Raw genomic sequence first — 26,208 nt, forward strand, 5'->3', positions numbered from 1 at the left:
GGATCCTGTTGCATCAACAAGTTGTGTGTGAGCAGATTTTTTTATTATTTTTATTATTTTACATAGATTTATGCAGAAATGTATGTGGCCTGTCATCCTTATGTGAAATATTTGTGTTTAAGACATTTAACATACTGTTCAACTGCAACATCTATTGCAGCATATTAGGTTACTATATTACACAAAGATAAGATATTTTTGTTGTTGACCCTTATAATTTTCATATTTTTTCAGTGTTCCTCAGGAAGAGGAGAATGACTCTCTTCCTAAAACAAAGGTATTCAGAAAATCTTATGTTGGTGATTACACTGAGGAAATGGTAAAGTCACCAAGGAAAGCCCAGACCTTCATGCAGGTTGCCAGGGAAGTTATTCACAAATCCCATAAGAAGCTAAAAATTGGAAAGGCAGAAGTATCGGCGAGCTATTAATCAGTTGCAGAATGGGAAAGCCTTAGTAAACCATCTGAAGGAGAAAATGATGATAACTGAAGATGCTGCTTGCACGCTTGAGGTAAGAAAACAACAGCTTAATTTTTTTTTCTGTTTCCCTATATCCGCTAGCCTTTGGTGGTGCTATTTGAGGATCCAACCACTCTCTGGGTTGATGACCTAACAGATAGACATACATACATAAAATTTGGAGCCTTTAGAAGTCTGTAATTTGTTTTTATTGTATCACAATCTCTGTTAAACAAATATTTCAAAAATAATGTAATACCATAAATTAACTTGTGAAAAAGCATAATGCACCTTTTAACTTCCATTGTTCCAGAAATGTCTTTCTCCTGCTGCTGCCCAACTTCTGATGCGAACAAAGGATGGTGATACAAGAGCAGAGTATCTTCCTGAACTACGCTGCTTTGCACTTACATTGAATTTCTATTCAAGTCGTGCATACAGCTACTTGAGGGATGTTTTTCCTCATGGTTTGCCCCATCCAACTACACTGCGGAAGTGGTATTAGTCGGTGGATGGTAAGCCAGGATTCGGTTCAGAGGCCGCAACTGCTCTCATTTCGAAAGGGAAGGAGATGGCTATCAGTGGAAAGCCCCTAGTGTGTGCACTGATGATGGATGAAATGTGCATCCGGAAGCACATTGAATTTGATGGAAAACAATTTCTTGGTTATGTGAATTGTGGTACTGAAATCGAGGATCAGGATTTACCAGAAGCAAAGGAGGCTTTAGTGTTTATGGTGGTCTCACTAAATGGACACTGGAAAATTCCAGTGGGTTATTTTTGGATTAACAGTTTAAGTGGCTCGGAGAGAGCAAACCTAGTGATTGAGTGCCTTAAATTTTTAAATGACCTAAATGTAATTGTAGTGTCACTTACTTTTGATGGTGCTGCTTCTAATTTATCCATGGCCCGTTGTTTGGGAGCTTCTTTTGATGAAAATAATATGGTGAACTGGTTTGAAAATCCCTCAAATGATTCTAAAGTGTTTATTCTTCTAGATGCTTGCCATGCTATAAAATTAGTGAGGAATACTTTAGGAGCTAAGATAACTTTTGCCAGGGGTGATAATGTCATAGATTGGAGGTACTTAGAAGAGTTAGAGAAACTTAAGAGTATCGAGGGCCTTCATCTAGGAACAAAACTTACCAAAAGACACATTCACTGGGAGAAGGAACCCATGAAAGTAAAGCTCGCCACACAAACATTCAGTGAAAGTGTTGCAAGTGCAATGACATATTGTGACAGAGACTTAAATCTTCCTCAGTTTCAAGGGTGTGAGGAGACTGTAAAATTTGTTAGGCTCATGAACAATATATTTGATATCTTGAACAGCCGTAATCTTTGTTCAAAGGGATGGCAGAAACCATTGCTATTTTGCTTTACGTCGCACCGACACAGATATGTCTTATGGCGACGATGGGATAGGAAAGACCTAGGAATGGGAAGGAATAGGCCGTGGCCTTAATTAAGGTACAGCCCCAGCATTTGTCTGGTGTGAAAATGGGAAACCACGGAAAACCATCTTCAGGGCTGCCGACAGTGGGATTCGAACCCACTATCTCCCGAATACTGGACACTGGCCGCACTTAAGCGACTGCAGCCAGAAACCATTGAAAGCAGAGAATATCCACAGTACGAGGGCCTACATTCAGGAGGCTATTGGATATATACAATCACTGCAAGAGATGGATGGTGGTGTTTGTCTAGTGAAGTGCTTTAGGAAAACTGGTTTCATAGGTTTGATTATGTGTCTAAAGTCTGTCTTGGGAGTGTATGACTCAATTTTGAACATGCCACAGCTGAAGATGCATTTTCTGCTCACCTACAAACTTAGTCAGGATCACCTGGAAGTATTTTTTAGTGCCATTAGGAGTCATGGTGGTCATAACAACAACCCTACAGCTAGGCATTTTGAAGCAGCATATAAAAGACTTTTGCTCCATATACAGATAGGTACTACAACCAGTGCCAATTGCTCTGCAGTTGACCCTACTGTTATGAATTGTAGAGACCGCAGTCAAATAACTGGTGATCCTATTCATCTGCCTGCCAACAGTACTGATGTACATTTTATTAGTCATGATCATGACTACATTCCACACCCAGCCAACCTGACACTGTATGTTGAGGATGTAGTGGAATATATAGCAGGTTTTGTTGTGAAAAGATTACAGAAAGCAGTTAAATGTGATGTTTGTAAGGCGGTTCTCCAAACAGCAGTTTCACATTCAGCACTCCTGAAGAGGAAAAACAGAGGTGGCCTTTCAATCCCATCATTAGATGTGATATACCTCTGCAGGGAAGGTGAAAAGATGATGTGACAATTCCAGCACAAAATGACAAGGATGAAGGACCCTTTAAATGTACTTGTAATGGCAGTACTGAACCATGCTAAGAGAGAAGTGTTTGATGAACTTCAGGAGCATACATTTGCTTCTCCGCCCCTTGACAACCACATTCATCAGCTGAAGCGAGCAGTTTTGATGGAATACTTTAAAGTGAGGTTACACCATAAAGCACGACTTGAAACAGATAAACTTCACAGTGTGAGGGTACGAAGCTTTCACACAAAGACTGTTCTATTCAGGAACCAGTAATATAAGGTAGGCTGCTTTATAATATAATTATTGCATTTGCTATATAAACATGTTAGAGTGTGTAGGCCTATATGAGGATTTCTATGCTTCCTATGACTGGAATATTTATATAGACTCAAGTTGCTAATGTAAGAGGATGCTGGTGTGGTATGCTAGTTTCACTGATTTGTATTAGTGTTCTACTTTTAGGCATATTCCCTCTAATCATTCTGTTTATGAGTCAGTTTGATTTTTATAGAAATTCATTCTTAAATTACTTTTATATTGGCATGTCTTGTTTCTGTATTTTGGGAACAACATTACTGAATGCTGCAGGATGTTTTCTTTTCTTCAGATGTGACCTCCTATTTATAGGCCTACTTCAAATGTGGCATGTGCATTAGTTTATGTTGGGCTTTAAACTAAGCTTAATTTAGCAGGTGGCAGTGAAATTTTACCTGTGTAGCATTTTATGTATCCCTTTAATTATTATTATTATTTTGTTGTTGAAGCAGCATATTACAACAGATCCCTGCTTCATAGGCATAAAGAGGTACTACAACCAGTGCCAATTGATATGCAGTTGACCCTACTGTATTGTGAATTTTTATAACTTATGATAAGTGAATATTTCTTGTTATAGTATCTGTTTATCGTTTACCCTGGAGAGTTCATTTTTGTTGCCATCTGTTGGTGGTGTATGGTTCATTTAAGTATGATACTTGTGTTATTTTCCTTCCATAATGTTCCTGTAGGCTATGTGTCACACTTTGTATCTTGTGTTGTTGGGCATTGGTTTGAGGTAGGCCTATTTCAGTCAAAAGTACACCGAGCACGGTAAGTACAGTATTTTAAAGTTGTTTTTGGAAGTTATGAAGTGTTTATTGTAGATGTCAGTCGCATTAATATTTCAAATTAGGCTACACTTCTTTACGGACAACTTTCAGAGGTTAGCTTTCAGCTATTAATCCCAATATGATGCGGTAATTGGAAAAAAATACTTGTCTCTTACATTATAATAAATAATTAACATTAAACAATTAGTGTTACTCACGGGGATGTAATACTTGCACAAAAAAAAAAAAAAAAAAACCGATCATAATGAGGGTGTATCCTATCGTAGGTCCCTTTTGGTTTTAAACATTTCCGTCGTAATTATGCATTTATGCCCACGGTTTTTATTGTAATTTACGCTTAACCACAACAGTTAAGCAGGGTACATATCATATTCCGATTTCGCCGCCTTTTCGAATGTCACTGTTTGACAATTTCCTTATATCCTCTTGGACTCTGCTTCGAACTACCCCCCAGTCAGCTGATCGAGATGTTGGCTTCAAGCCGCAACATGGACGAGGTGGCGCTAAGCGCACTCTATAGTATTAATGCTCTAAGGGAGTAATGATAGTTTATATAGTGTGAAACTCTAACCTAGGCAATTTTCAATTTCTTCTAGTTGATTATGGCTTTGATAACAATAATGGCGTGTGACCTCCGGAGAGGCCTAGTGTAGGTCTTCCGATTAGACGCCATCTGTGAGTATGGAGCCCTTAAGGGCCTTGGCCTACCAAGCGACCGCTGTTCAGCCCAAAGGCCTGAAGATTATGAGGTGTCGTGTGGTCAGCATAACGAATTCTCTCGGACGCTGTTCTTGACTTTCTAGACCGGGGCCGCTATCTCACCGTCAGATACCTCCTCAATTCTAATCACGTAGGCTGAGTGGACCTTGAACCAGCCCTCAGATCAGGTAAAAATCCCTGACCTGGCCGGGAAACGAACCCGGCCTCCGGGTAAGAGGCACGCACGCTATCCCTACACCACGGGGCCGGCAGTGTGGAGCCCTACCTAAGATGAATTCTAATGCTGAAGACGACAGCAGACGAAATTACGGGGCAGAGAAATTTACCAATGAAAGTTAAAATATCATCCCAGAACCGACCGGGAATGGAACCCGCGTCCCCTTAGGAATGGAGCCGGATCGTGTCCTCGTCCCGAGGTGCTGCAGCTCTTTTTAGGCACACCCCCAATGGAGGTGAGCTACACGTACCATTTCAACCATATACCAGCCCTCATGCCAGCCCTGGCAGTACCGGGAATCGAATCCGGACCCGCAAGGACGGCAGCTAACAGTGCTAATAGTTACGCTACACAGGTAATTATGTATATTTGCAGAAAACTTTCTTCTGACAACTCTAAAAAGTCGTGTATTTTTTTTTTTTTTTTTGGCACGAGTCGTCCTTTACTTTCTTCAGTTTATAGGCAGTTTTCATACAGCAGTGCAGCTTCAAACACATTTCTTCTAGATGCCGCCATTTTGAAATTTTAACAGCTGTTAAGACGTTCAACACAGAGGTGGTGCCATGTTAATTTAACACAGGTATGAACTATGAGACGGTCATTTTGTTAAATTGTGTGTTAAGTGTTAACAGATAACATTCGTTGAAGAAACCAGGCACGACTACGTGAGTTGTGGTTCGTGGTATTAACGATGACAGAAAATCTCCCCATTAAAAAAGGGAGTATATTTCAAATCAGGGTTTCGCATACTTTAAAATATAATTTATTCATTTCGAGTGGTTAAATAGGCCTATAACCTGTAACACAAACACGCTTTCTTTGGCGACTGTGGGATAGGACAATATTAGGATTGGGAACGGAGTGACCGTGGCCTTTATTAAGGTACACATGCCTTGTGTGAAAATGGAAAACCACATACACTATTATTCTGGTTTAAGTTACACAATTGCCTTTTTTATCGCATAGGTGGCATTCTAGTAAAACGTGGTCAACTGTTTATCTTTTTTGACAGGTGTCACATATTGGCAAAGGTTTCTTAGAGAAGACATGTGCACGAGTCATTTTGCTATGGCCTATACGTATTCTAGTAATGAGCACTTGTTCTCGACGTTGGGGGAATGAAACATTACATTTACCTGTAGATCCACGCCTGATGTCATGGAGTCTTGTGGGTTGTTCCCGTGTCCACTCAGTTAACCATTGTTTTAGGATATTTGTAGTAAGAAAAGGGGCCTCCATCTGTGTGCGGATCATGTACAGGAAGACGAGTTGTTTCTTTAGGTGATATGTCAACTTGTTCATTGCCTTTTATTCCCTTATGTGAGGGAATCCATATTATGGTAATTTGCTGTCCTTTATTTTTCAGAGCATTGTAAGTCTGCAGTATGTCTTGGGCTAGTGTATTTGAGGATGGTGCATTTTGAATGAGTTTTACTGTTGATAAATAATCAATAAGGATTAAACACGTTCTTTTTCGGGGGGACTCTTTATGGATTACATAGATTTTAGGATAGTATACAGTTCACATGTGAATATGGAGCCTGTAGCTGGTAGTGAATACTTCGTTGGGTGATCGGGATGGACAACAGCACAGCCGCTACTATATTCGGTTTTTGAGCCATCAATGTATATAGGAGTGTGTCTGGGCAGACGTTCACACTTTTCAGACAGCATTTTTTAAATACGGTACTGTATGTTGTTTCTTTAATGAATCCACTTAAATCTAATGTTATTGGTGGGGGTTCAGCTTTCCGTGGAGGGAATGTGATGTCCTTCTTTGTTCTTGAAGCAATCGGGGAAACTGAAGAATTAATTTTCTGTAAGTATTGCGTAAACCTAATGTGGAAAGGTTGCGGGGAATAGCGTTGAGGCTGATCGCGTGAGAAAACATAAGCATGTGCTCTGGAGTGTGGATAGGCCGCTATCTTCACTGCGTAGTTGATAGTCAGTTGTTTTCCGCGAGTCCAAAGCGGGGCTTCATTAGCTTCCATTCATAAACTTGAGATCGGACTAGTTTTGAATGCTCCCAAGGCAATCCTGAGAGATGTGTTTTGAATCGGGTCAAGCATTTTCAGTGAGGATGCTGTAGCTGAATTATATATATAATAGAATAATAATCCAGTTTGGTACGAATTATATGTTTGTAAGTGCACGTTAATTCATGAAGATCTGCTCCCCAGTTATTAGCTGCCAATGATTTCAGTACATTAATTCGATGCAGGCAATCCTTTTTTACAGTTTATAGATGAGAGTCCCATGGAAATATTCTGTCAAAGGTCATTCCAACCAAGTATTTTTATTTCGATTACTATCTCAATTTTATTTCCTTTGAGGTACAATTCTTGGCAGTTACTATCGCTCTTTTGTTTGGAAAATAAGATGCATTTAGTTTTGGTTGAACAAAAGGCAAAGCCTGTGTGTTTTTCCCATTTGGCAATTTCTTCAAGAGAATTTTCTATAATTTTTTGGGTGGTTGACAGGTTGCATGACGGGATGCCATTTATAACTACTAAGAATAGTGTTACACTCAGAACTGAGCCTTGTGGGACACCATTTTTTAAACTGACTTCTTGGAATAGGACACCATTAGCTCGAACTTGAATGCGTCGGTCTTGCAGGGAGTTATAGGTAAAACTGATCATATTCCCTTAAATATTATGTTGCAGTAGAGTATTAATAACGTGAGTTTTCCACACCATATCATACGCTTTATGAATATCTAGGCAGACTGCAAGGAGATGTTGTCCGTAATGAAAGGCATCCAGGATTTCTGACTCTAATACTTCTAAGGTATCAGCTGTTGAGTGAAACTATCGGAAGCCACACTGTTCTGCAGTGAAGAAATTCTGTAGTTCTAGAACCCATTTTAGTCTTTTATTTTTATATTTTTGCCATTAGTTTGCACATAGTGCAGGTTATAGCTGTTGGTCGATAGTTATCTGGTAACATGTGGTCGCAGCCAGGGTTAGGTATTGGAATTACTATAGCTTTTCACCAAACGACTGGAAAGACTTTCTGTCACCAAATGAAATTAAATATTTCAGCGAGGAATGCTAGTTGTAACTGATCCAGTCGTTTTATTAAGGGCGATGATACGTGAGGGCTTTTAAGCCCTCTTATTTTTCGTAGGTGTTCCAGAATTGTGTTTTGTGGGGTCTGATGAGAAAGAGATGACACATACTTCAGCCAAGATGCTCATTTACTCTCTTTTATGACTTTCCGGGCTTTAGCGCGACTTTTTTGAAACAGTAATTTGTTTTGTAAAGTAGGATGGCGTTTATACTTGTAGAATGCTTGGTTTTTCTTTTTAATTGCATCTTTACAGGAATCATTTCACCAAGGAACTGATTTTCTTCAAGTTGTATTGTTGGTCCTTGGAACAGAATTTTCTGCGGCTTTAAGTATGATGTTGGCGAATTATCTTACGATATAGTCAATGTTGTAATTTTTGAAATGGGTAGGTGGTGGTAATCTGTATAACTCTGCCTCAATATTTTCTTCGTATTCTTGCCAATTGGCATGTTTTGCATTCCATTTATTTGGGAGTACATTTGGGTGGGGCTGGTTATTTCCATATCTATGATAGGAAAATCATCACTTCCGAAAAGGGTTTTCCTAGCTGGTGATTTATATACCGTTGCTGCGTCTGGAGTGCTCAGACGCAGATCTATAGTACTAAAAGTTCCATGCTGGATATCGTAGTGAGTGGGACCATTCGAGTCTATTAGGATCAAATTTCCAGAATCTAGCAACGATTCAATTATTCTTCCTCTTGTGTTAGTGTAAAGACAGTTCCAAAGGATGTTATGGGAGTTAATCGTTTAGGAAGTTGATTTATCAGATCTACTAATTCATTTAAATCCATGTTCTGGCTGCTGGGCAAATAAACATTACAGATGCATAGGTAAAATGTTAGAAAGACTGTAACTGCTACTGCTTCTAAATCGGTTTTCAGTGGTATTTCTCTCTGAGGAACATTTTTACGTATGGAAGTTAGCAGCCTCTCCATTTGCATGAATGGAATTGTTGCGGTTTTTGTGGTATGCTGTGAAATGTCTCATATTAGCTACGTAGTTATCTCGAAAATTAGTTTCTTGTAAACAAATTATTTCGGGTTGGTGTTCATTAATAAGTTGTTGTAGATATTCGTGTTGAGGGTAATATTCCACTGCAGTATCCAAGAATTCATGATGGCTTTTAAGAGATGTATTTACTAGTTTGATCCTTATCAGTTATTGGGATTGTTTGTACTAGGGCAGTTTATGGCAGTGAGTAGTTTCTTTACAAGTCTCGTACTCTGGCTTTTAATTTTTTTTTGTCTTGATAGTAGGGGTATAGTTTATGCAGGATCTCGATGAGATCTTCAACATGGGGAGAATAAAATAATACAATAGGTAAGATATTTATTGCTGATGTTCCTTTAGTATTTTCTAATAAACTTTTGTGTTGTATGAAATTAAGGGATTAGCTTCTATTACTTCCTTAACAGGAAGAAGTTGTTCTTCAAGACTGAGGGGATTTACCGTAATACCATTAGTTTCTTCTTAGGCGTTTTAATGTCTTGGGTTTTATGTGATCCTAGAACAGGAAATTCATCTTCCGTTTTATCATCTCCCGAGATAGAAGAATTATCTAAGAAGGAATTATCAGCCTTGGAAGTGTTATTTGAAGAGTCACTTGAAGGCAAGGGTCGTTTTATTCCTTGAGTTTTAGTTATGAGTAACTGAAGTGTTCAAGTTCGAGGAGACGTCCTGTTGAGGGGGGTTTCTAGAGAAAGATGATGTGTCATTAGAATGTTCAGTAATTTGCTGAGGGTCAGTAGTTGGCTGAGGATTCATAGTTGCGTTTGCTGGGTTGGAGTTGTCCTCCTTGGAGGAAACTAAATGTTGATTAGGTGACTGGTTCTTTTCTTCTAGTCTCAGGTAGTGAGGACATACTCGGGCAAGGTGGCCTTCTTCTTTGCAAATAAAATAGGTGGGAACATCTGAAGAAGTGGTTCCTTCAAAACGTATTTGCAGTGCATTCGGTAGTTTATTGAAATCGTCAGTTTTAATATATAGCTGTCGGCGGATGCTAAGAATGTGTGTAAATCCAGGAATATTAATTCCAGTCTTTAGGCTAGATATAGATGATATTGGTTTGATACCCAGTTGTTGTGTTTTTCAGTGACAGTGTTGGGTGAAATGGGACATACTGCACCCTTGCAGAGCTCCTTCGGTGTAGACTAGATGTCAATGTTGCCTCGGCTGCCCTAAAAAAAAATATACTTACCGAAGGTGGTGAGGTCCTCTTCTCAGGCGCGATCAGTCCCTGTCGTCGAATCAGGATGCATAGGGATAGTGCATTCGGTAAACTATTGACTACAATAATTTATGACTCAGACTGATTTGAGTTTAAATATGTGTATAAAATTTTATTGATAAATCAAAAAAAAAAAAGGTAAAATAAATCTTATAAAATGTAAAATAGACTTGTTAATGTTACATTATTTCCATATGAGACTGTACAGCTAGAACTCTCATTAATGACACACATGACCACCTCGTTAATCCCTAAAGAATAATATTTATAATTTTCCATAAAATTTTGTTTTAAATGATGTTTCCCATATTTGTGCATCCAATTATATAATGTCTATGTAACTATACATTATTTACTAGGATAATGTTGTTTATAAACCAGGTGGATCAATTGAATAACAATATACTCATGAGAACATTTAGTGATGATAATAATAATAATAACCATAATAATAATAATAATAATAATAATAATAATAATAATAATAATAATAATAATAATAATAATAATAATAATAATAATAATAATAATAATAATAATAATAATATTAATATTGATATGAATAAAAATTTTTTTTGTATAGCCAATTCAAGTTATTCATCAAAACAAAACTACGTGCCATCAGTCAAAATAAATATAATAGATAAAATTGTTTTATATAGATATAAAAAAATAAAGTATCGATTAACTAATTAATAAAATTGTTTTGATATCACTGAATTACATTGTAAACCAATTAAAAGAATACAGGAAAGTCTCCACAGTGTATCCCAAATGCATATCTGTAGTTTGGAAAAACAACCTAAAATGTAATACAATAGTAATAATAATAATAATAATAATAATAATAATAATAATAATAATAATAATAATAATAATAATAATAATAATAATAATAATAATAATAATAATTGAAATAATACGACGATTCTGCGCAGATCAAATCTAGAAATTGTCACTACTAATCTCTCAAATATATGAAACAAGTTTGCAAACAAACATACCAAAAGTTACCATAATATAATAATTAATTAATTTTACTAATTTGATTGTACTCAAATTTATTAATCATATAATTAACTGCTTAACTAACCACTGGAAATCATTGTCTTGTGACTCAAATCCTCCAATCTAGTGATATTAATGAATTTACAATGCATCGAGATGATAATAATAATAATATTGTAATAATAATAATAATAATAATAATAATAATAATAATAATAATAATAATAATAATAATAATAATAATAATAATAATAATAATAATAATAATAATAATTGAAACGATAATAGTAATATCACTTAATGAATGTTATTTCTATGTTGGATATCATTAAAAAAAATCCTAAAGAATTTATTATCGCCTACCAAAATCCAATACTGTTGTTAACCAAATCGTAGATAAATTGAATTAAAAAAATATAAAATATAAATTATTTAATTACTTAATAAATCCACAATTGATTGACACAAGTGATTAATATGGTATTCATCAAGACTCCCTAATTGCTTGTGAATTGCATTGGTAAAATGTTAAATAATAATATTCAATATTAATAATAATAATAATAATAATAATTATAATATCTTAACATGACCTGTAATTACGGTACTCTTGATCCACCATCCTGATAAATTATAGTATGTTTATGTCAGTTATCTTAGAACATTCATTTGCCATGAGTAACACCATTGAAATAGAATCTTTCTTAACAGTGCTTATTGGGTTTTCTTTATCTATAAAACCATATTTGCCATAATTTAGTGAAATACCTAATCCACTGTGTAAAGGCATAACCATGAAATTCTCATAATATAGTTCACCAATATTAATAATAATAATAATAATAATATTTCTCTTATCAAAACTGTTACTGAGTTCCCATAACTTCAATATCTTCCTTCCAGGTGCAATAAACAATACTTGCTTTAACCTGAAAATTCAGTAACTTTAACTCACATAATGGACCTTGGTTGTTGTTGCATACAAAAATCTAAAGCTTTACTTTCGATATATGCGAATGACCCTTACTTAGATATCGTAAAATTAATCTGGAAAAGACAAACTCTCCTACTTTAAATAAAACATACACTAACTTATGCTAATACGTACACCAAGCGAGGTAACGCAGCCAGAAATCCTAACCTAATACCACATTTCCACTAATATATACATATATGAACCTTGTCATCAGCACATACCACACTTTTGGCCTATTTCAGCGTCTCAACGTATTATAATTCGCTGAAATATAGCCATGACCCATTGCAAATGTTACTGTGGTTTCTTCAGAATAAAATGCATAGACAATGCACAGACAATAAAAGAATGTACCTAAATGATGGCTGATACGAGGCAAATAAAATAATAAATATATCTAATATTAATAATAATAATAATCATCTGTTAAAACCAATAAAATAGTTCCTACTGGCAAGCATCCACACCAGCCCAGTTGCGTGATCCATGTTACCAACCTAACTTTAAAATATCATTAAATGCGTACTATACTTTCTCTGAATAGAACGATATTGTCTCACGGCTAAACCATTTACATGTATCTTCTGGTCCTTCTAACTCGTATACCTTCTTTAACTGGCTTATTTATTTCCTCACATTTATTCATTTACGACGTCATCGTCACTTCTTATTTTGCACGAATTTTATTACCTCTCAGCTATCACGCTGATACTTATATTTCCATTTTTATTTAGAATATGTTCGCCATACTCTTTGTTTTCCATAATTATCTTCAGATAAATAACCTCATGTATTACCATATACTCCCGGCTACGGACCTTCAAACATCTCAAATAAATTACCGTTGCTCAATATCGTTCATATTATTCAACAACACTTTGATTTACCTGAGCCAAAATAAATCCTTTTATTTAACATTGTTCACTCAACTGTCTAACCGCGTTACTTGCCATAGCAACCAATATGTGGATGTATCAGTGTTACTGTCGTCCCAACAGAATTCTCGACAGTAACTATTGAATATATATATATATATATCTATATGTTTATTATCATTAATTGTCTTCATCACTCCTCCACCACGATAACTGTGCTTGCGTGAAACAAAAAAAATTCCGCCTAAATGCAATACTGACAATGCTACTGATAATAATAATAATAATAATAATTGCCTCAAAAATATAACTTGTTCGATACTAACAGATCAAATTTAGTACATACACGATTAATAATAATAATAATAAATATAAATATTTACACTACTCATAAACGGAATTATCCTAATTTTCTGGCTGTGTACTCGGGTTTATAGTTACATCATCGTCACTCGCATACCTATTTAAATAAAGATACCATTATCAAAGGAAAGCTTTAGATTTTAAATCAAACATGAGATTGTGTACTCACATTGAGGGCACTTCGGGATCGCCAGGACTAAAGGCAGCCATGTTGTCTTACAGATTCATGACCAACATGTTAATATCATTTACCATTCTTGCTGTATCCGGCATTGGCTTATATTACTACTTTCCACTCTCACTTGACACTGTGCACACGTTTATTTCCTACCCATAATATTAAACACGACAACTTGTCTTAAGACTAGACATTACACTGTAATACATATATACACACATACGCAGTACTCAGATATTCTGGAACTTAGGCCGGATTCTACGTACTCTGCTTTAACACACTGCTGCTTCTCATGAAGCAAAGTCTCGCATGGGCTCAACGGTTTCCTTTGTAAAGCCCCAGCTGGGGAGAAAGTGTCCACCCCCACACGACCTAAATACTTATAGAGAGGGAGAGTATTTCCTCCGCTCAAATGTTTCAAACATATTACCAGCTGCGCTACAGCAGGCTAATTGTTCTCCACTATTTACGGCTTACACATATATTTTAAAACTGTCTGGGTTGCTCTGCGGGCTACACACTCCAACTGAAGTTACCTAAGATGCAATTACTGCACAATTCAAAGTTTCGTCTTCGCCCTGCATGGACTGAACACTCGTAAAATCTGTCAAGTTAATACTCCACTCACTTGGGTGGTTTTAAGTACCTTAACAACTCAACTACTGTTTATAAGGCGTATTTCCACCTCCACTGTAGTAATAAATACACACAATTCTGTACCTTTGTGCTTGAACACGGAGCAAAGTTAAGACACGTCTGACCCCCACAAGTCTCTTGATGACGACTGACTCGTGAGAAGCCACTACTCGGGGGACGCTGGCGCACTAATCGGCGTAGGAACACTAATTCTTGCCACTAAAAATCCCAACCAAAGGAATGCTGGGTAGCTCCAAAATAAAGTTGCTAAAAACATAAAATGCCTTGTACACACAAATTGCATCAATTCTTGTTACTGCCATAATGCATCGTGACTCTAAAATCGTTCGTAATTTCTTTTACAATACAGTAGGCGTTAGTTGGACTATATCTTCTGCCGCGCTGATAAACCACTCTCCACGCTGGCAAGGGGTTCCCACTGCCGGTGATAACAAACATCTGGATACACAATATTCCAATCCATTTGCCACAAACCAATAAGTTAGTTCAGAATTACTACAATAATTACTGACATCTCCTCTTAATATAATCTTCCTTAAACACTGACAGGGATTAATTACAAGCCACATCTCATTTGGTCGCGCTAATTTTGAAATTATTTAAATGCAGCAATCTGATTGGAGCACATACTCCGCTGTTCATCTATATGGACGAGTTCATTCCAAAATAAGGGGATTCGGGTATTTAGAACCATGATTCTCCATCTCAGTCACTCCTGCCAGTACTTTTCCACTCTAACTACGCAGTTCCAAAAGATGATGTAATAACAGGTGTCCCAATAATTTATTTTTAGCAGAGAAAGAAGCATGATTTCCTATCAAGGCTTCATTCTCACGAGCTAGCTACCAAAAATTTCCAATGCTGTCCCTTTGTTTAAGAACGCTGGCTATTACTATTTATTAACAAATACAATTATTAAAATGTTGCCAATCAGACTCATCCGATGGGTGCAATACATTTGATAATATCACTCTCTTGTTTGCGACAATTAATGGTCTGAGAGTGAGATCAATATTATTGATTCTAATTACAGGGTGATATGGTGACAATTCCTAAACAATTTTTGCGTTCGATAGGAATATGCAAATTCTTGAGTTTGATATACGAGATATATAACCTATGTTAGCTGGACCTGTTATTCTTCCTACAGCAAGGACGTAGTCACTTATTGGGATTCCGTCGTGAGTATCAATAATAATAGCCTGTTTTTTTGTGTTAACTGCATTACAGAAGCATAACTTATCTGAGACTGCTTAGGTATATTATGGTTAGAACTGTCCGACTCGTTGGCTGAATGGTCAGCGTACTGGCCTTCGGTTCAGAGGGTCCGGGGTTCGATTCCCGGCCGGGTCGAGGATTTTAACCTTCATTGGTTAATTCCAATGGCCCGGGGGCTGGGTGTTTGTGCTGTCCCCAACATCCCTGCAACTCTCACACCACACATAACACTATCCTCCACCACAATAACACGCAGTTACCTACACATGGCAGATGCCGCCCACCCTCATCGGAGGGTCTGCGTTACAAGGGCTGCACTCGGCTAGAAATAGCTACACGAAATTATTATTATGGGTAGAACTGTCGGTAAGGTTATGTACGGACTGATTTTCTTGGTAAGAAGCCATTTATTTCAGTGTAGAAGGCTTTGAAGCCTACCTGAATTATGATGTTCAACTGTTAGCTATTGATGTCCTAACGGTTTTCTACACGTAGAACAGAAAATAATACAGTTCACTCTTAAGTAAATAAAATATGTCGAGTCCAGTTCTCGAAGTTTACACTGTCGTAATACTCACATTTAGTCCAGTATTTGTGCTGAAAAAGGACTTGAAGTGTGTTTATTTAGACAAAAACTAGCACACATCAATAACACCTCTGTATTCATTCGATGCCACTTCGAATCTCCGTGAACAACACTGCCATGCTTTGTGCAGACGAGCGCAATACAACACATGGGGGATCATATTCAGATGGTTGGCACAGCAGTTAGAGGTGTACTTGTCTTGATCTGACAACGTCCTACAACTCAACCACTTATTTTCGCAGATAGCGTGGCAAACGTTTGTTCCCAGGTGCGTGGTAATTACACTTAACAATACGCAGTACGTTTACAGTCTTACTAATAACAACTCCTTATACAGTTGTTTAACACTTGTATAGTTATACATTGAATAAACCCTGTACACGCGTTGCACATTTTTATTACTAATAAACATAGTATGCACATTGTATTACTATACAGCATGTAGACTCTCGTTACAAGCCGTAGAAATCTCTTCCTGTAGTTCACTGGCCTATTTCTTCACGTTCAGCGCCTTTATGATCGCTTTTGCTGTTTATCTAGGAGCAAAATATTTCAAGAAACCGCGTGGTAGCATGAATACCTAGGTGGAACATAATAGAATAGAATATTCTAATAAACAACAACAGAACAGTAATACACATATTTCAGCCGTAATAATTACTAACCTCATTCCGCGCTCATGTCCGTAGTGCGGTAAGAAAATGAAGTTCGCACGATACAGAGCCACCTCTTGGATCTTTTATTAAGCCATTTCTGTGTGTGGTATTAATGACAATTTGAGCATACTCTTTCGTAAATATAAGCTATATATTTCATTTTAAAACTTTCGTCACCGGGCGAGTTGGCCGTGCGCGTACAGGCTCGCGGCTGTGAGCTTGCATCCGGGAGGTAGTAGGTTCGAATCCCACTATCGGCAGCCCTGAAGATGGTTTTCCGTAGTTTCCCATTTTCACACCAGGCAAATGCTGGGGCTGTACCTTAATTAAGGCCACGGCCGATTCCTTCCAACTCCTAGGCCTTTCCTATCCCATCGTCGCCATAAGACCTATCTGTGTCGGTGCGACGTAAAGCCCCTAGCAAAAAAAAGAAAACTTCCGTCATCTGGGAGAAATAGATCACTCCGTCTCTTAATGTGTTGTATTTTAAGAACATGTCGAGCCTCCATAACCTTTACATGTTCTATGCCTTCTATGTTACAAATATCATGGAGATCATCAACGTTATTTTCCATTCTTTCAATGAGTACTTACTGGATAAGTCGGATATTTCACCACGATTATATTACTGCAGACAGTAAATGCCACTAAAATAAACTGATCGCTAGTTTCTTTTTCGTCACTCGCTGCTATACAACGCTTATACAAGGGTCCTGGTCTGTATAAGCAATTCAGTGAATAACAGATGTAAACGCAGGAGGCTTGTACACGGTTTATTGTTACGACTGTTAATGTAAATGTACCACTGCATAGGTCGATCCTTGGACTACATGCTTCACAGACAGTCCTATCGCGGTGACTTCATCATGATTCATGCTAGTTGCTTTACGTCGCACCGACACAGATAGGTCTTATGGCGACGACGGGACAGGAAATGGCTAGGAGTGGGTAGGAAGCGGCCGTGGCCTTAATTAAGGTACAGCCCCAGCATTTGCCTGGTGTGAAAATGGGAAACCACGGAAAACCATTTTCAGGGCTGCCGGCAGTGGGGTTCGAACCTACTATCTCCCGAATACTGGATACTGGCCGCACTTAAGCGACTGCAGCTATCGAGCTCGGTCATCATGATTCAATGTGACGGGGGGGGGGGGGTTGTTGCATAACGCTACTGGAGGACATTTTGAACATATCATGTTGTAAAAAATTAGTTCTAACATAGAAATAAAGCGTTTCCGAGCCCCTAACCATGTAAAATATTATCTTCTTCTACGTGTCAGCAATGTGTCCTGAAAGTTTGGTGTTACACCCTGTATGGCTCAGACGGGAAGTCTATAGTGCGATAGTATGAACTCCGAATATGTAGAGTTTTCTTGCGGTTAATCCACATGCGAACTAGATCAATACTTATTTAGCGATTGTCTCGTATGGCCTTTCATTTTCGAGATGTTAGCGTTTCCATTTTCAAAACTCAGTTATAAATCCTCATGAAAATGAAACATCCACAGCCTATTTCCAGTCATTCGACCGGATCAGGAATGGAATGAATGAAGCGCCCATCTAGCGGCGATGATAGGAAACGTGCCGACTGCCGAAGCCTGTCGCACTCCTCTGGGGCAATGATCAATGAATGACAGATGAAATGAGTGTGTTGGTCGAATGAAACATGACTGGGAAAACCGGAGTACCCGGAGAAAAACCTGTCCCGCCTCCGCTTTGTTCAGCACAAATCTCACATGGGGTGACCGGGATTTGAACCACGGAACTCAGTGGTAAGAGGCCGGCGTGCTGCCGCCTAAGCCACGGAGGCTCCTTCGGTTATAAATCCTCATATAAGTCAGTATTTAGGTAACCGTTCTCGTAGCATAGTGACAAAAGTTGCCGTATTACAGGTAGAGGTACAAGGAAATCAGAAGGCGGTGAAGTCGGTAACCCATAACATAGAAAACAAATAGAAATGCGATCAATGTCGATTGAAAAGCAGCGCTAAGAATCTCATCCTATGAATCCATTAATTCTGCAATAATGGAGGTTACTTTTTCCTATTTGCTTTACGTCGCACCTGCACAGATAGGTCTTATAGCGAAGATGGGATACGAAAGGTCTAGGAATGGGAAGGAAACGGTTATGGTCTTAATAAAAGGTACAGCCCCAGCATTTGCTTATGAAAATGGGAAACCACGGAAAACCATCTTCAGGGCTGCCGACTGTGAGATTCGAACCCACTATCTCCCGGATGCAAACTCACAGCTGCGCGCCCGTAACCGCACGGCCAACTCGCCCGGTAATGAAGGTTAGAAAGGATCTGCATGCAGTATTTGCTACCAACAAAATCACACTTCATAGGATTTGAGGACACACCAGACATTACGGAAGAGGACGAGCCGAGTTTTCAGCTTAAGTCGATTCCACAAGACAGAAGATAAGCTCCCATTATCCCTAAGTAAGCAGAAAAGTAAGAGAGAGCTACAAAGAACTCTGGAATAGTGTGTATATATGTCCTCTCCAAAAGTCTCATCCACAAAACAATTCTCTTCCGATGACTACTTCGACAGTACACCAGCATATCCCTTCCTTCATCCTAACATAATTCCTATCCGACCATGGGAAATTTCTTTAGTACGGTGCCTTCATAGAATCGGTTAAGTGACGTCACACTTATGCCCATGTGGAGAAGAAACTCAGACAGCAGTTAATCTTCTGACCCGTAAAGAGACCAACGTACCTCCAACAGCCAAGTGTCAATGAGATATGATAGACTACATTTTCTTCTTCTTTATCTATTTAGCATGTCCGACTCGTTGGCTGAACGGTCAGCGTACTGGCCTTCGGTTCAGAGGGTCCCGGGTTCGATTCCCGGCCGGGTGGGGGATTTTAACCTTAATTGGTTAATTCCAACGGAACGGGGGCTGGGTGTATGCGTTGTCTTCATCATCATTTCATCCTCATCACGACGCGCAGGTCGCCTACCGGAGTCAAATAGAAAGACCTGCACCTGGCGAGCCGAACCCGTCCTGGGATATCCTGGCACTAAAAGCCATACGACATTTCATTTCATCTGTTTAGCCTCCAGGGTCGGTTTTTCCCTCGGACTCAGCGAGGGATCCCACCTCTACCGCCTCAAGGGCAGTGTCCTGGAGCTTCAGACTCTCAGTAGGGGATACAACTGGGGAGGATGACCAGTACCTCGCCCAGGCGGCCTCACCTGCTATGCTGAACAGGGGCCTTGTGGGGGGATGGGAGGATTGGATGGGATAGACAAGGAAGAAGGAAGGAGGTACCATCCCGGCATTTGCCTGGAGAAGTGGGAAATCACGGAAAACCACTTCGAGGATGGCTGAGGTGGGAATCAAACCCGCTTGTACTCAGCTGACCTCCCGAGGCTGACTGGACCCTGTTCCAGCCCTCGTACCACTTTTCAAATTTCGTGGCAGAGCCGGGAATCGAACCCGAGCCTCCGGGGGTGGCAACTAATCACACTAACCACTACACCACAGAGGCGGACATTAATTCTAACTACTTAACTAAATTAGCTAAAACTAAAATTAAATAAATAAATAAATAGAAAAAAGAAAACTGAGGATACCTATAATGAACCCTTGAACCTGCCGTTCCATCGTCGGTCGTCTGCTTGAGTAGAACAATATTGATTAATAGATCTTGGGATCCTGTAGGACTCTTTTCTGTCACTTCATTCACCGATCGACAGGATTTAGGGAAGAGTGTAACTACCTCAAATGAGGAGCAAAAATGTGCTTACTAAAAGTGTATTGAACGAAATCACGAGAATCATATTTACTGAATAACCAAAAAGAGCAAATCAAATTTATCACAGAATGTTATAAATCAGTCACATTGCATAAAGTGAACGGCGAAAGTATCTTCAAATTATTTACATTAGTGTCTTCCCGAATTAAAAAGACACAATATGAAATTTGTGGACGGCAAAAGCAGAATAAGAACAGAAAACCTGAAAATTGGGCAACATTGACCCAAACGATAACTGAGAGTTAACCCACATGATCCGGGGAAAATCTGACCTTCAACAAATATAATTCCAGATTTATAATTTATAATTTGGCTAAATGCGCAGTACGGCTAATTCTTGCCAGTAACTGAAATATAACTTTACTGACGTTTTATATCGCTCTGTGAGGAGAACTAATCGGCTTATTACATCCTCTAATACCGAGCTCGATAGCTGCAGTCGCTTAAGTGCGGCCAGTATCCAGTATTCGGGAGATAGTAGGTTCGAACCCCACTGTCGGCAGCCCTGAAGATGGTTTTCCGTGGTTTCCCATTTTCACACCAGGCTGTACCTTAATTAAGGCCGCGGCCGTTTCCCTCCCACTCCTAGCCCTTTCCTGTCCCATCGTCACCATAAGACCTATATGTGTCGGTGCGACGTAAAGCAACTAGCAAAAGAAAACAAATACCATCCTCTAATAACCTTATTCTCTGATAGTAAAGATTGTAGACTGTGCAGCGAATGCTTTAAGTGGTAGCATCAAGAAAGTTTACTGTGTTTGGAAGCCAGGCTTCTTAAACATAAGCACTTCTACAATATTTATTACTACTTTCAAGAAGTGTCATTTGTAGTGTTATTGGCAATGAATTCAAGGACAGCTGTGAAATTCCTCAAGTATTACACTTACAATTAATTGAGTTAATTGAAGAAGTAAATTATAATACTATTTTAAACCAAACCAAACCCCATGACGTAACAGGCCCGAAGGACCTTGGCCTACCAAGCGACCGCTGCTGATATCGAAGGTCTGCAGATTATGAAGTGTCGTGAGGTCAGCGCGACGAATCATCTCAGTCGTTATTCTTGGCTTTCTAGACCGGGGCCGCTATCTCACCGCCAGGTAACTCCTCAATTATAATCACGTAGGCTGAGTGGTCCTCGAACCAGCCCCCAGATACAGATAAAAATCCCTGACCTGGCCAGGAATCGAACCCGGAGCCTCCGGCAAGCACGCTACCGCTACACTGCGGGGCCGGAAATACTATCTTAAAGTATTAATGAAATGACCTGTATCAATTTATGCCTGTGTAATTTCATGTTAAATCATCATCATCATCATCATCTGTTTACCCTCCAGGTTCGGTTTTTCCCTCGGACTTAGCGAGGTATCCCACCTCTACCGCCTCAAGGGCAGTGTCCTGGAGCTTCAGACTCTTGGTCGGGGGATACAACTGGGGAGAATGACCAGTACCTCGCCCAGGCGGTCTCACCTGCTATGCTGAACAGGGGCCTTGTGGAGGGATGGGAAGATTGGAAGGGATAGGCAAGGAAGAGGGAAGGAAGCGGCCGTGGCCTTAATTTTTTTTTACGGGGGGGGGGGGCGTAGCCCGCTCCCCCGCCGTGACCATCGACTCAATCTACATGGCCTCCGACATGCTATTAATTTCTAAGTAGAAAAGAGATAGCTGGGTAGAGTGGGATGTGATACAAGGAGTATCTGCCTGTTTTCATGTCAGACACGTTACCAGGCGAGATTGTGTTAGGTATATGGTATTGGTGTATGGTATTGAAGGGTCAGGGAAAAACCACATAGGCAGAAAGAAGAAAGAGCCTACATGTAAAACCTGACATCTTTTGATAGCACATGCAAGGATGTGGGCTGGATAAAGACCAGAGGTTGTGTTAGTTAGGAATATGTGTCATGCAATCATAACCATTTACCTAGCTTTTGTCCATTATTATGGGGGATCAGTCCTACTTGTCACTGCCTGGTGCGGCTCGGGTCCGCTGGCGTCTGGGCTTTGGGCCACAGGTTAGTCCCTTGGTCCAGCAGCCAGCAGTCCCTGGTGCCAAGTCTCCTTTTAAGGAGAAGGGGAGTAGTGCCAAGCCTTACTTGTTGTAAGGGGCATCTTCTTTCCCGCCTGATGACGTCCCTTCTTTGCGGTGTTGGTGTCACACACTTGTTAGCATTCGCCTGGAGGAGAAGTGGGAAATCACGGAAAACCACTTCGAGGATGGCAGAGCCGGGAATAGAACCCGGACCTCCGGGGGTGGCAGCTAATCACGCTAACCACTACACCACAGAGGCGGACTTTCCTTTATTTGAACCATTATTAGTATTGTATTTTGCGATGTAAGAAAGGACAGGTGTCCGTAAAACCAACATACGCAGGATCCAGTGTCGAAGCTGAAGTTCTTAACCCGACAATAAGTAATGCAAAAACCATTGGTACAGCTGTGAAACTTCCATTCATAAAACACGTTAGTGAAAAAAAAAAGAGTGCTCTCATAAAGAAGTTACTGAAGTACTTTGAAGGGTTAACATTTTATGAGGACGTGTGCCGGCATTGTCAGAAGAATGGCAAGGATAAAGCAGCGTCTGTGTATTTTGATTAAGAAACTTCATATTATTTGACAGGGACTGCCTGGCCGAGGCGGTAAAGGCGTGCTCGGTGCGCCCGGAAGGACGTGGGTTCGAATCCCCGTCAGGAAGTCGTAAAATTTAACAAACGAGATTTCCACTTCCGGAGGTGCATATGGACCTGAGGTTCACCCCAGCCTACACCAAAAATGAGTACCAGGTTAATTCCTGGGGGCAAAGGCGGCTGGGCGTAGAGCTAACCACTCTACCCCATCACGCGCCGAGGTTAATAGTGGAAGCCTTTACCTTCCTCTCCTCCAAGGGACTTCATGGCCTGTATGGAGGTGACTTTGCTTTGCTATATTAGTTGATAATATTGTATTTATCAGTGAAGTGGCGTGTTATTTTTAGGACTTTATAATTGACAATATTTTTGGGCAATTAATCAATAATACATCTGAACAAAGGCGTCTGACTCATTGGCTAAATGTTCAGCGTAGAGACCCTCGGTTCAGAGCGTCCCAGGTTCGATTCCAGGCCGGGTCGGGGATTTTAATTGCGTCTGATTAATTCTTCTGGCTCAGTGACTGGGTTTTTGTGACCGTTCCAACACTTTCCTCTTCATATTAAGACAACACACTACACTACCACAAAGAAACACGCAATAGTGGTTATTTGGCGTCGGGAAGGGCACCCAGCCGTGAAATAGGGCCAAATCCACATATGCTACACAGTTCGCACCCGCGACCCCACATCTGTGGGAAAAGCGTTAGAAGAAGAAGAGAGACCGGGCGAGTTGGCCGTGCGCGTAGAGGCGCGTGGCTGTGGGCTTGCATCCGGGAGATAGTAGGTTCGAATCCCACTATCGGCAGCCCTGAAGATGGTTTTCCGTGGTTTCCCATTTTCACACCAGGCAAATGCTGGGGCTGTACCTTAATTAAGGCCACGGCCGCTTCCTTCCAACTCCTAGGCCTTTCCTATCCCATCGTCGCCATAAGACCTATCTGTGTCGGTGCGACGTAAAGCCCCTAGCAAAAAAAAAAGAAGAAGAAGACATCTGAACAAAGGAGATTTACTATTCTTCCCTTCACTGCACAATGTTTAAGGATAGCAGGTTTTTCTTGCAAATTTCCATTAAGAAGTTTAGAAACTGATAATAGAAGTGCGTAAATGTTGACTTCTAAAAAATTGTTATTTTCAGAGTTAATTTATAGACAGTGTTTAGTTATAAAAATATGTAAAAAAATCCACTATTTCATTTATACCCTTCACTTTAAACTGATATCAGCGGCAAAAATACTGTGTTTCATTTGTGAGTTAATTAAAAAACATCTCTCCTGAAAATTCATATTTTTGTAGATGTCAAGTTCTGTGACCTCCATCAATTAATAAAATAAAATTCTGGGTATTTTCATATATAATTTTAGAAGTTCTCGTGCGAAAATCTTCACGCATCAACCTGTACAAAGCTCATTAGTTATAGAGAAGAGTGCTGGGAATTAATAACATTGACGTTACTCACGTAATGGAAGTCTTCTCGCTCACACGACTGATCACGCAATACACAGGCTTATGGCTCATTCTGCCAGCTTATATTGAGGGAAACACCCTGATAACCCGCACAGGGAAATGTTCGTAGCTGTGCGTCGCTTTCTGCGGGGAAATATTTGGTACGTCATCTCTTCCTTCTAGCACTAGCCAAGCCTCTATAAACACAAAAATTAATTTTTCAACAAAACATCCACTAAATATCCAAACATCGTCGCAACTGACAGAGAAAAAGAGCATCAATCATCATTGATGTGCATTTAGTGCGGTCGCCCAGGTGGCAGATTCCCTATCGATTGTTTGTTTGTTTCGTAATTTGATATAATTAATCGTTCCTTGGTACTGCACTAAGACATTATCTGAAAATCCCTCAAATATAAAAACTCACCGAAAACTTGCATTTCATTTGTTCCAGTACGTCTTTGTAAACCACATTTGTGGTATTACCTTTTGGGGCTAAGATGACCAGGCTACAGGCAGAGCTAACTCTGGAATACGCGACATGGAACTGTACATGTGAGAAACAGTCCTCACTCAAGTCAATAAATAAATAAATAAATAAATAAATAAATAAATAAATAAATAAATAAATAAATAAATAAATAAATAAATAAATAAATAAATAAATAAATAAATAAATAATAAATAAATGAAATAAATAAATAAATAAATAAATAAATAAATAAATAAATAAATAAATAAATAAATAAATAAATAAATAAATAAATAAATATGTGTTTCTTTACTTTTAAAGCAGATTCCAAATATCTATTTCCACGTCTGTAACATCTTCATTTTCTGAGATAGAAGTGTGTGTTTGAGTCATCAGTCCATAGACTGGTTTGATGCAGCTGTCCATGCCACCCTATCCTGTGCTAACCTTTTCATTTCTACGTAACTATTGCATCCTACATCTGCTCTAATCTGCTTGTCATATTCATACCTTGGTCTACCACTACCGTTCTTACCACCTACACTTCCTTCAAAAACCAACTGAACAAGTCCTGGGTGTCTCAAGATGTGTCCTATCATTCTATCTCTTCTTCTCGTCAAAATTAGCCAAATCGATTCAGTATCTCTTCATTCGTGATTCGATCTATCCATCTCACCTTCAGTATTCTTCTGTAACACCACATTTCAAAAGTTTCTATTCTCTTTCTTCCTGAGCTAATTATCATCCATATTTCACTTCCATACAATACCACGCTCCACACGAAAGTCTTCAAAAACATCTTTCTAATTCTGATATCAATGTTTGAAGTGAACAAATTTCTTTTCTTAAGAAAGCTCTTCCTTGCTCGTGCTAGTCTGCATTTTATGTCCTCCTTACTTCTACCATGGTTAGTTATTTTACTACCAAGAAACAATATTAATCTACTTCCTTTAAGACTTCATTTCCTAATCTAATATTTCCTACATCACCTGCCTTCGTTCGACTGCACTCCATTACTTTTGTTTTGGACTTATTTATTTTCATCTTGTGCTCCTTACCCAAGACTTCGTCCATACCACTCAGCAGCTTCTCGAGATCTTCTGCAGTCTCAGATAAAATAACAATATCATCGGCAAATCTCAAGGTTTTGATTTCCTCTCCTTGGACTGTGATTCCCTTTCCAAATTTCTCTTTGGTTTCCTTTACTGCCTGTTCTATGTAAACATTGAAAAGGAGAGGGGACAAACTGCAGC

At 39.2% G+C, this 26,208-nt stretch overlaps 1 protein-coding gene across 1 annotated transcript in view; it reads right to left on the reverse strand.

Annotated features, from left to right (window-relative positions):
• Positions 1-26,208, reverse strand: part of LOC136881088 (uncharacterized) — a 525,856-nt gene that overhangs the window by 453,393 nt on the left and 46,255 nt on the right. The window lies entirely within an intron of this gene.

The sequence above is a fragment of the Anabrus simplex genome, chromosome 9, assembly GCF_040414725.1.
Source record: "Anabrus simplex isolate iqAnaSimp1 chromosome 9, ASM4041472v1, whole genome shotgun sequence".
NCBI classification, from domain to species: domain Eukaryota; kingdom Metazoa; phylum Arthropoda; class Insecta; order Orthoptera; family Tettigoniidae; genus Anabrus; species Anabrus simplex.